This window comes from Monodelphis domestica, chromosome 6 (genome assembly GCF_027887165.1).
Source record: "Monodelphis domestica isolate mMonDom1 chromosome 6, mMonDom1.pri, whole genome shotgun sequence".
Taxonomy (NCBI): domain Eukaryota; kingdom Metazoa; phylum Chordata; class Mammalia; order Didelphimorphia; family Didelphidae; genus Monodelphis; species Monodelphis domestica.
In genome coordinates this window covers 306,343,263-306,355,379 of record NC_077232.1, presented here as the reverse complement: position 1 = coordinate 306,355,379, position 12,117 = coordinate 306,343,263, and the positions used below count along the sequence as shown (strand labels likewise).

The following is a 12,117-nucleotide window of genomic DNA, read 5'->3' as shown; positions in this document are numbered from 1 at the left end:
CAAAAATGATTTGCACATGAAATTACTGATTTGTTATTCATGGCCTGCTTTTCTTTAGAAATGTATTATACATGTATGTATATATATATATATATATATATATATATATATATATAACTATGTTTTGAATGATAATATATAGATAACTTCTATCAAATTGCTTTCCATCTCTGGGAGGGGGGGGAAAGGAAGGGAGAGAAGGAGACAATGTGAATCATATAACTTGGAAAACTTATAAGAAAATTTTTAATACATGTAATTGGTCAAAGAAAATTTACAAATATATGCGTGGTAGTAGTCTCTCGGTAACTGAGGATGACAATTGTCTTCGTGCATTTTCATCTATGGTGTATAGATGAGTGCACAAAGACCCTTGTAGGTGAAGGAGATTTAAGTGGAAAAGTCGATGCACAGAGACAGTCCCACTCTCTCAGCGTTGGAAGCCTGGGTCCAGTGGCACGAAAAGTCGTTACACCTGGAGACTTCCTCAGCTGCATTGGATGGCCGTGTTGTCTTTTGTGCTCCAACACGCCCTAAGCACTCCACAGTGCTTTGCTGCGTCGCCATCTCAGCCGTTGAACCTTCTTGTTGGTTTCTTCTGCCTGTTCAGCCAAAGCAGTCTTCACATGCCGGGTGAGCAAAGCCCTGGTTCACCAGGGGTCGACGTCGACCCGATGGCTACCCTCACAAGGTTTAGCCGGCCTGTCGAAGCCTTTGCTGGGGTGTGGCCGCTGCCGCATGCTAGCAGCTACTGGGAGCCACAAGTGAGAGCTGGGTGTCAGGTGAGAGTCAGAGGTTGGAGAGCTGCCCTAGAAGGGCACAACAAGCCCTCCATACCAGAGATACTACCCCTCCCTGAACACCCCATACACCTCACAAATATATATTTAACTAGTATATAGTTTTCACAAAAAATCTTTCTTTTTTAAAGAATCTTCATAACATATGTGTTTTGTACAGATAAGTACAATACCACTACTCAGTCTATATTCCAAAGAGATAAAAAAAGAGAAAGGACCTAATTGTATAAAAATATGTATAGTTGCTCTTTTGTGGTGGCAAAAAATTGGAAATTAAGGGGATGTCTATTTTAATATTTATAGGGAAAGATGGGGGATTGATAAAACAGGGGATATGGAAGGTTTGTAGTAGGGGTATGGAGGAGTTGAAGAGACAGAGGAAATATGGCTACCAGTGAGGAAAAGGAGAGAGATGTTCCCTACCGAGAGGCTATTTTTGAACCAAATGGGGTGTCCAAGAAATGAGACACTTATGATAGCCTGAGGGGATGTCTTTTTGCTGGATTGCTGCTGAAGTTGCCCCAGAGCAGGTAAACACAAACCCACCCAAAAGACAAGCCTTTCCCCAGCATTTGGTCACCCAGAGGGGTCCAATAAGGAATGTTTGTAATTAGATGACTGACCTGAGGTTCATCTCCTTCTATGCCCCAGAAAAGATAGTCCACTTATCTGACTGCACTATTGAAATAAGATAAATTTTAATAACCAGTTTGATTTGAGAGGTATCAGGGGAAAGGGAAGAGGGATGTCCCTAAATAAGGTTGGAGTCTTTCTCAGCTTTGGAGCTGAGGCCAGGCCTCACAGGCTGGTGGAGGGTTTCCTTTATTCCTGTCTATGCTATATTTGCCCTAGTTTTCTGAATTTCAAAATCTTAGCAGTAGACAGCAAGTAACAAGAAAACTTCTGACCTTCAGGGGTGGTTGGGCCTGTCTCTTCAGGCTGAAGAAAATAGAGGCACTTCAATCCAGAGACTCAGAAGCTTCACCCACTCCCAACTCCAAGAAAGAAGGGCTAGTAATAAGACCAACTGCCACTCCCAGTTGCCCCTTACCCCACCAACTGTCAGTCTTGTCAATTTCTTCCCTATTTAATATTCCCACTGTTGCTTGTTCCAACACAGTGGCAGAAAGTCCAGAACTTGTGTTTGTTTCCTTTCCACACTATCAATTGAGGAATGGCTGAACAAATTATGGTACATGTTGGTGATGGAATATTATTGTGCTATAGGAAATAATAATCAAGATGATTTTAGTAAAAGCTGGAAAAATCTGTAGGAATTGATACAGAGTGAAATAAGCAGAATGGGGAAAACATTATACATGATAACAGCAATATTGGATGATGGTTATCTGTGACAACTTGATTACTGACAGCAATGCACTGATCTGGGATGATCCTGAAAGACTTCCAATGGGGAATGCTCTATACCTCCACAGAAAGAACTGTTGGAATTGTCTTTCACATTAGTATATTCATGGTTTTATTTGGGGGATTTGGTTATGTATGAGTGTGTTCTTACAACAGTAACCAATATGGAAATGTCTTTTACATGACAACAAAAAAGGGAAAAAAGGATATATATGTGTATTTGTTTGTATGTGTGTGTGTGTTTATACCTACACACACGCACACACATACACACACATATATTCTGAGAGTTTTCTTTATATATATATATAGGCATTGGCTATGTCCAAGAATGAGGAAAATATAAGAAATAGTCTCATAGATTTAGATCTTGAAGGGACCTTTAGAGGCCTTCTTTCCCAAAGCTCTTATTATATATGTATATATATATATATATATATATATATATATATATATAATTTTATTTTATTTTTATTTATATTATATTTATTTTATTATATATATTCATATATATAAAGAAGACAATAATAGCTCATGAAGATTGGATGATTTACCCAGAAGCCCTAAGCTCATCAATGTCAGATGCAAAATTTGTATACTGGTCTTCCTGGTTCCAAGTCTGTAATCTTATTATACTATAAAAAGGAATTCTTCATTCATTTTTAATTTAACAGGGGACCTGGAGTTCCTCTTACCATAGAGATGTGTAGGAATTAATCAGCCCACAATGACAGGAAGTAGAAACCATAGAGACAGGAAAGAGGAACCATAGAGACAGGAAGTGAGGTAGAAAAAAGGTTAGAAAAGGGGTCAGCATCAGTTGGCCAGTCTGTCAGTTGCTGACAGGTGCTGGCAGTTGCAAAGAAGTTGGCTGCTAGGAGTGTGTTGGGTTGGTGGTTGGCATTTGGTTGCTGGAATACAGGACACAAGCCTGAGCTTACTGATAGGGCTTTTTAGCTTTAGCCTTTAGAGCGTTTTTGGCTTTAGCCTTTAGAGAGCTTTTTGGATTTGGGGTTCATGGCTTTTGATTTGGATTGTTAGATTTTTTTCTTTCTTGAACTTTTTTGTGAGGTGGTTGGTCTTCATTGACAGACCTAATTGGGGTTGAATTTAACACTGATTGGGTTGGAACTTTGTGGGGTGGTTGTTATTAGTGGTAGTTATTGGCAGTTATGGGTAGACATAGGCAGTTTTGGACAATAATTATAACTAGTTATAGCATAACTAATATAGTCATTAGGCAATTTTGTTTTTCTACCTTTTTCCTATATTTCTCTTCTTTACTATACTCTTTTCTATCTCTATTTTAATAAAACTAAATTGTTATTTATTAAGAGCTGCTCTTTTATTTTTGTCAAACCTGTATTTTAACCCTTACTATATCATGCCAGCTCTGAAGTTGTTCCATATTTTTTTTTTGTAATTTCTTAGAAGAGGTAATAGTAAAGAGATAATTACTTCAGATTCTCTGGGAAGTGAGTTTTCTAATGGGGTTTAGTTGTTATACAGTTTGAGGATTCAGAAGATTACAAAAGTGCTCTTTTTTCCTAAGGAAAATGGCAGATTTTTTTCATGGTCTCTCACTGGATGCTACAAGAGCAGCCCCCAAATGAAACAAAGAAGTAACTGAAGTTAAGAGTGAATGCAAAAAGCCTCCTCTTCAAGATGTAGTTATATGACTAGAATCACTTTGAGAATGTCCATGGTTCCTCCACAGTATCTTTGAGCTATTTTCATTCCATGTCACTATGACTTTAGAAAATAAACTCTCTACTCTCTTCCTTGACATGGACATGGAATCTGAGGCACTCTAATGTGCACCCTATTACAAATAAATTATACAAGGTGCTGTGCTCAATATTAACAGCAAGAAACAAAATTATGGCAGGAAGTATTCTATAAGTATCCTATAATATAGCAAGGCAAGTAAAATATGTACAAAATAATTATATTACAAAAATTATGTGATAAGTTCAGAGTCATTCAAGTAATGTGTTCTGAGTGATCCAAGGAAAAAGTGATTTACTCTTTGCTAGAGGAAATCAAGGAAAGTCTCATAGAGATGGAGATGGCATTTGAGTTGGTCCTTTAAAATGGGGAGAATTTTAATAGGTAGAAATAGAATACTTAAGAATCTAGTGGGATTACTTCGGTTTCTTAAAGATTATTTTTTGGGGGGGGAAAGATATATATTGATTGTATTGTTGTTATTTTTTTCCTTTTCAGCAGAATTTTATTTTTTAATCACTGTCATTGTGATATTGAAAATACTTTTTATTTTTTTTTTTGTTTGTTTTGATCTTACAACTTGGATGGAAGTATTATTGAGGTTGTATGAAAGGACACATATAGGTACTACATATGAAAATGATGGCAAACTTTTAGAGGCCACAAGCCATATTCCACCCTGGGCTCCAGACTGCATGCCTACAAAAAAAATACCCTAAATTTAATCCTAATGTCTGCAGACTACAAATGTTAATCTGAAAACAAATCTCACCAGAATCCAAAGTCCTAATTAGGAAGATGAACTCCAAACAACCAGAAGATGCTGAAGAATCTATTGAGAACTTTCAGTGCACACAAAGCTAAGACAGCCAATAATCTCTCCAGAACTGACACTTGAGGGAGTGTCCCACCAAAGAACCAATAAGCAGAGAGGGTCTCCTCACTGTAGAACCAAGGAAATAATCACTCCACTCACCACCATAGGATCTGAGGGAAGTGCCTCCTCCTCTAGTCTGTCTGACCAACACAGAGAGTGAATGACTGAATCCTCCAGCTGTCCTTTTTAAAGCAGTTTTCTCGATGTCACTTCTTGTTACTCCTCCACTTTATAGGAATCAATTAGAGTCTTTCAATTTGCCTAGTACTGCCCAGAGGTGTCAGTAGCCTTTGAAGGTGGGAGCTTACTCTGGTAAGTGACTCATGAATTCTCTTACTTAGTGTTAAGAAGGGGTGTTTTGAGTTCTTGATTTGTTTAGCTAAAAATGGACAAGGGGAGAGTTAATTCTATCTTCACAAAATATGAAAATAGACTTCAGTAGATAAATGGAAATATCAGAATGTAAAATTACCAAAGTATTCCCCATTTCAAATGAAATTTCATCACACACAAATATGTGATATACTGTACAATTTTATTTGTAATACACAATTTTTATATATTTATATTAATATAACTAATATTTATATTTTTATTTATATTTATATAACTAGTCAATCTATTTATATATTTATATAACTAATTTTATATATAATATAACTATATATTATATAACTAACTATATTTATTTAACTAATTATATATATTTACATAACTAATAATGATATTTATACAATATCATCTGTGTACAGGGTTTTTTTTTAAATTTTAATAACAAATTTTCACACAAGTTTTCCAAAGTCATATAATACATATTGTCTCCCTTCCTTCTTCCCTTACCCAGACTGGAACTAACAAGCAATTTAATCTGGGTTATACATATATTATCACACAAAACATATTTCCATATTATTCATTTTTGTAAGTGAATAATCTTATAGAACCAAAACCCCAAAACGTGTACTCCAATACATAAATGATAAATCATATATTTTCACCTGCATTTGTACTTCAATGATTCTTTCTCTGGATGCAGATAGCATTTCATAAGTCCTCAGAATTGTCATGGATTATTGTATTGCTGTTAGTAGCAGTCTATCACATTTTATCATTCCATAATATTGCAGTTACTGTGTATAATGATTTTCTGATTCTACTTATTGCATTCTGGATCAGTTCACATAGGTCTTTCCAGCTCTTTCTGAAATCATTATGCTCATCATTCCTTATAGCACAGTAATTCCATCATTATCATATGCCTCAATATGTTCAGCCATTACCAAATTGAAGGACATCCCTTTAGTTTCCAATTCTTTGCCACCACAAAAAGAGCAGCTATAAGTATTTTTGTAAAAAAGATCTTCTCCCATTTTAAAAAATCTCTTTGGGATACAGACCCAGTACAGGTATTACTGGATCAAAAGGAATGCCTTCTTTTATAGTCCATTGTAAATGGTAAATATTATGGTTGAGACTGAAAAAAGTCTAAATTTAAATGGTCACCAAGGGAAATTCCAAATAATAAAATACCCAAGTCAGCTGCCAAATTTTTATGGTGTTTTAATTACAACGGGAGGAAGAAAATATTAGAGAGAGAGAGAGAGAGAGAGAGAGAGAGAGAGAGAGAGAGAGAGAGAGAGAGAGAGAGAAGGAAAGAGGGAGAGAAGGAAAGAAGTTTAACTCAGAATCACTCTGGCTCAGGCTGAGCCAAAGCGGGCATTCAGACCTTGGAGAGCCAAGGCAGGAAAAGGGATCAGTCCTTATCAGTCACCTGACCAAGCTGAAGAAAAGCATTCTGCGGGGCTCCTCCAACCTCAAGCTCCAGCCTCCAGCTGAACTCTAGCCCTCCTCCCAGGAAGTCCTGAGAAATCCAAAGGCTGTTCTCTACCTCACTTCCTGCATCTTACATGGGCCAATGGTGGCTCAAGCTTGACCTAGGACTGCCCAGAGGTCTGTGCTTTTTTTGCACATGTCTGTTGAAGGCCATATTCTCAAATAATTAAATCTTGAGTTTGCTGCTGCCCTTCCTAATCTTGTTACACTGAGTAGGGTGGAGAATGTAGTTTCCAAGACCTGATTCTGTTATTCCAAGCATATCTATTGTTATTGATCAGGAAACAGCTAAATCTGATCTTCTAAAGAATGGTCTGAATAAGGTAGAGTAATTTTGAAATTCACACCATTGGACATAATTCCAAATTGCCCTTCAGTATGATTGAATCAGTTCATGACTCCACCAGCAAGGCATTAGTGTCCCAGTTTTACAAAGTCCCCTACAACATTTATCACTTTCCTTTACTGTTATATTGGCAAATTTAATAAGTGTGAAGTAGTATCTCAGAGCTGTTTTAACTTACATTTCTCTAATCAAGACGAATTTAGAATATTTTTCCATATAATTATTGATAGTTTTGATTTCTTCATCTGAAAATTATCTATTCCTATCCTTTGATCACTTATCAATTAGATAATGTGTTAGATTCTTATAGATTTGACAGAGTTCTTTATATATTTGAGAAATGATACCTTCACCACAGAAATTTCTTATAATTTTCCTCCTAGTTTGTTGTTTCCCTTCTTATACATTGCTGGTAGAGTTGTGAATTGGTCCAATCATTCTGGAAGGCAATTTGGAATTATTCCCAAAGAGCTTTAAAAGACTGCCTACCCTTTGATTCAGCCATACTACTGCTGGTTTTGTACCCCAAAGAAATAATAGGAAAAATAAGTGTACAAAAATATTCATAGCCATGCTCTTTTTGGTGGCAAAAAAACCCTGGAAAATGAAGGGGTGTCCATCAATTGGGGAATGTCTGAACAAATTGTGGTATCTTATGGTGGTGGAATATTATTGTGCTGAAAGGAATAACAAGCTGGAGCAATTTGATGTGACCTGGAAAGACCTCTAGGAATTGATGCAGAACTAAAAGAGCAGAACCAGGAAAACAGTAATTTGTCATATAAAAACATGAGAAGGAAAAAACCTCAAGTTTTCTTTATTTTACATTTTCTTCCTTACTTTTTTCCCCTCCTACCATGATTCTTTAGTGCGTTTTGGGCCCCTCTTTACCATACCACCACTATAGAAGTGATAGGAGGCTATGCAGAACTAACTGAGAGTCATTAACCATATCTCTCTCATGGATAGGTAGCCACTGTCAAAAGATTAATCATGTAGCTCCTGAGTTGATGAAAGGTCTATTTGTAAGGAAGGCTCTCTTCTCAGACATCAGATAATCTCTTGTATGTGGATCATATTTAAATCTTTTTCTATAACTTTACAGTCTCTCTTATTGAAGAAATAGCTATAAACATGACTGGCAATATACAAGTGATCCTTGATTAATAACCTATATATCTGAGTACTTCCAAAATTGATATTCATGTGGGTATGCCTCTAATCGTCACAACTTCTAACAGATAGGGAATTTGAAAAAGACTTTGTACAGAAAAACAGGATTAACAAAAGGTCTTTATTTTGATTTTTAGCTGTAGTCATGACTACTGCCTGATCCTGACCAGTCAAATTATGTGCTAGTTAATGGACTTTCCTGATTTGTGAAAAAAAAATGCCTCTAATACTTATGTGCCTTTTACGGTTGTTTTGGTCATGCCTGACTCTTTATGGCTCCATTTGGGATTTTTGTGGCTTAGAACACTTGGATGGTTTATCTTTTTCTACTCCAGGATATTTAACAGTCATCTTGCCAAAGAGAGGAAGAACCTCAATGCCACTCCCTTTATCCTCTGTCTACAGGAAGTATGTAATGACAGGAAGTCAGTGGGCTCTCCGGACATGTAGTTCTTTTTTAGGGTAACAGATTTTCAATTACACACTACCTAAATTAATTTACTTAATGCCACATCACTCAAACTTCCAAAAATATTTTGTCACACTATAAAAAATAACAAAATTTATCTGGAAAAACAAAAGATCAAGAATATTAAGTGAATTAATGAAGAAAATGTGAAGAGAGTGGCCTAGCATTATTAGATCTCAAAATATATCATAAAGGTACTGGCTACAAAATAAAATCATGGATCAATGGAATAGATTAAAGGTAAATGACCTTAGCAATGTGGCATTTGAAAAACCCAAGTATTCCAGCTTTTGAGAGAATAATGTACTATTTGACAGAAATTGCTTGAAAAACTGGAAAACCATATGTCAGAAACTAGGTACAGACCAGTATTTCATATCCTATACCAATATAACATCAAAATTGGTATATGAGTTAGACAGTGATACTATAAGTATATATGGGGAACATAGAATTGTTTACCTTTCACACCTATGGAGAAGGGAATAATTTATGACCCAGCAGGAGAGAGAACATTACAAGATGTAAAATTAATACATTCAATTATTAAATTTAAAAGGACTTGTAGAAACAAAACCAACATAACAAAGATTAGAAGGAAAACAACAAAATGGGAAAAAAATTATAATAGATTTCTCTAATAAAAGTCTCATTTCTCAAGTACATAGAGAAATAAGTAAATTTGATAAGAATAAAATCCATTTTCCAAATGACAAATACTCAAAGGATATGACCAAGCAGTTTTCAGATGAAGAAATCAAAGCTACCAATAGTCAAATAAAAAAGTTCTAAATAACTCTTGACTAGAGAAATACAAATTGAAACAACTCTGAAGTACCAACTTACACCTATCACATTTGTCAATATTACAGTAACTAAATGATACATTTTGAAGGGGGGCTGTGGAAAATTGGGACACAAATGCATTGCTGGTAGAGTTGTGAACGGATCCAACCTTTCTGGAGGGTAATTTAGAACTATACTCTGTAAAAGAGAATTCTTTACTCTATTATCTATCCTGAGTTAACACTAACTTGAGTACCCCTACTTAATACCTCACTAGACTGAAGACAGGATTAACTCTGTAAGATTGAGATTTGAACTCTGGACTTCAATCCCCACAAGCCCTTGCTCCACTTCCCCAAAATGCTTTGTAATCTCATGGGAATTCTGAGGTTGGCCAAGATCGAGGAAGGATTTAAGCTGGTGGCAAAGGCTTTTGTTTTTTTTGGACTTCCATTTTGGAGCAGACGTGGCTCTTTCCATAATGTAGGTGAGGTCTTGTCTAGGCCTCCCTGGCCTAGGCACGTTTTCCTTATCCTGTATTTTCTTTAATCCTTAATCTTCAATAAACATCTAAAAATATAATACTCCTTACAGAGAGAAACTAATTTCTACCTGCCTCAGTCTCCCCTAAATTTTAATCTTTACAACTCCCCCTTTGTCTACTTTTAAATTAAATGAGCAAAAGGTTAAACACCCTTCTTAGTACTAGGTGAGAAGCTATCAAGGCACTTAGAGAATTCACACCCTTAGAAATTCAATCAAATCAGGAAACTGTGAACCTTTTTGATGAGAATTTAACCTTCAGAAGGTGAGAAGTTGATCCTACAGACACTGTACCCTGGGCAGTTCTAGAAAATTTGGAAACTGTGATTGGCCCCTGTGAAGAGGGGAAGGGAGAAGAAGTCACCATAAAAAGCAAGCCCTGAACTCCTTCAGGGCAGATTGTCTTTGAGAAGTTAGTCTGAAGAGATTGTCTTTTTTAGATAGTTTTTGAGGGAGTTTTGTTGGAGACTGTGGACTGGATCCTGGTGTCAGAGCTCAGTTTCTACTTGGACTCTGACTCTTGGACTACTTTGTTGGGTGAGTAAAAGGCTAACCCCTTTTCCTAGCTTCTGAAGAGACTAGCTTCCATCTTGGAGGAGGTGATGTGGTTACTCACTACCAACCTTCCTGATTGAGAGTTAATTAATCTCTGCCTGGATTAAGCAGACTTGGAGCAAAACACTTAGGTTGATAGTATAGATAACTCCTCTATCCCCCTCACATTTCTCTTCTTTATTATTTCCTGTCATTTTGTATATATAAAATTTAAATAAATTTCCGACTCAAGATATAATAAATGCTAGTGACCACATAATTTTATATAATCATTGGCCAGCCATTAATTTTAATCTTTACAACACAAAGGGATGTAAAACAATGCACACCCTTTGATCCAGTAATAAATATCAGCACTAGCTATGTTCCCGAAAGATATATATTGAAAATTTTTATTTAATTAATTAATTTAGAATATTTTTCCATGGTTACATGATTCATGTTCTTTCCCTTCCTTCCTCCTCCTTACTCCCCCCCCCCCCATAGTTAGTCTAATATCATTCATTATTTTACTAATGGAATCCCTACTTTATGTCTGAAATGATTAGTTGCGTTTTAGGACCATAGCAGCAGTAATTAAGAGCACCAAGATTTAAATCAAGACCCTTTGATTCCAAATCTATCTGAGTCTCACTACATCACACTGGCTATCTTTGTAAACAAACAAACAAATAAAAACATAAATTTGTCTAATACCACAAAATGTTTATGAAAATTGCATAATTTTTAAATGTCTCTTCTAAATTAAAAAACTTGATAGCTAATTTGGGAAGAATAAAGAGAAATTATTATATACTTTGATTTGAATGCTTTGTTCCTTCTTGTGAGATAACTTGACATTCTCTGATTCTTTCTTCTCAATATCTCAGAATATAAACTTCTATAAAAATGTTACTTCAGAACTAAACAGATTTTGTCTATAGACAAATCATTTTTGAGTTCATCAACAAATATACTAAAGTTAGAATTATAGAGAGTTTAGCATGATCCTTGCACAAAGATGACACATAAATTCATTAAATATTCCATAGTTTTTAGAATACTATAAGTCTCCCAATAGAGGTATGTTGGACTAATATGAAGAATAAGATAGCTAGTTTTAGTCAAAGTCAATATGAAATTTTGTTTTGCTTGACTATGCTCATTTTAATGGGAATTTTCTTTTTCTTGTTCTTTTCTGAGTTGGGGAAAAGATATCTGATTGAAAATCAAAAAAATTATTTAGAAAATAACAAATTTTATCTTAATGGTCTACTTACCTAATTGAGTGTTGAAAGTGGGTTGGGGAGGATAAATTGAAGTAGAAGGGGAAATTTAAATGGTGTCTATAGAGAAGAGGAAATGGACGGCACATGGAAATTTTAATATCACAAAGTAACACAGGGGAAAGAATAATTCCCTCAGGAAAACATGCATTAAGGATCAGCTTAGCACAATGCACTGTGTTTAGCAAGGGAGATTTTATTGGCAAGGAAGTATGAGCCTGACCCATTGGCATAATAACGTCTCAGCAGGGTATAATGGAAAAATTGCTACTTTTGATGTGACAAGCCCTGAGTTTGAATCTGGACTATCCTATTTTATATTTGTATGAACATGGTCAAGCTATTTCATCATCTTTGCCCTTTCTTGGCCCCTG

At 35.6% G+C, this 12,117-nt stretch overlaps 1 pseudogene; it reads left to right on the top strand.

The window, feature by feature from the left end:
* Positions 1 to 11,412: 11,412 nt before the first annotated feature.
* On the top strand, positions 11,413 to 11,513 carry LOC130455341 (U6 spliceosomal RNA; annotated as a pseudogene).
* The last annotated feature ends 604 nt before the right edge of the window (positions 11,514 to 12,117 follow it).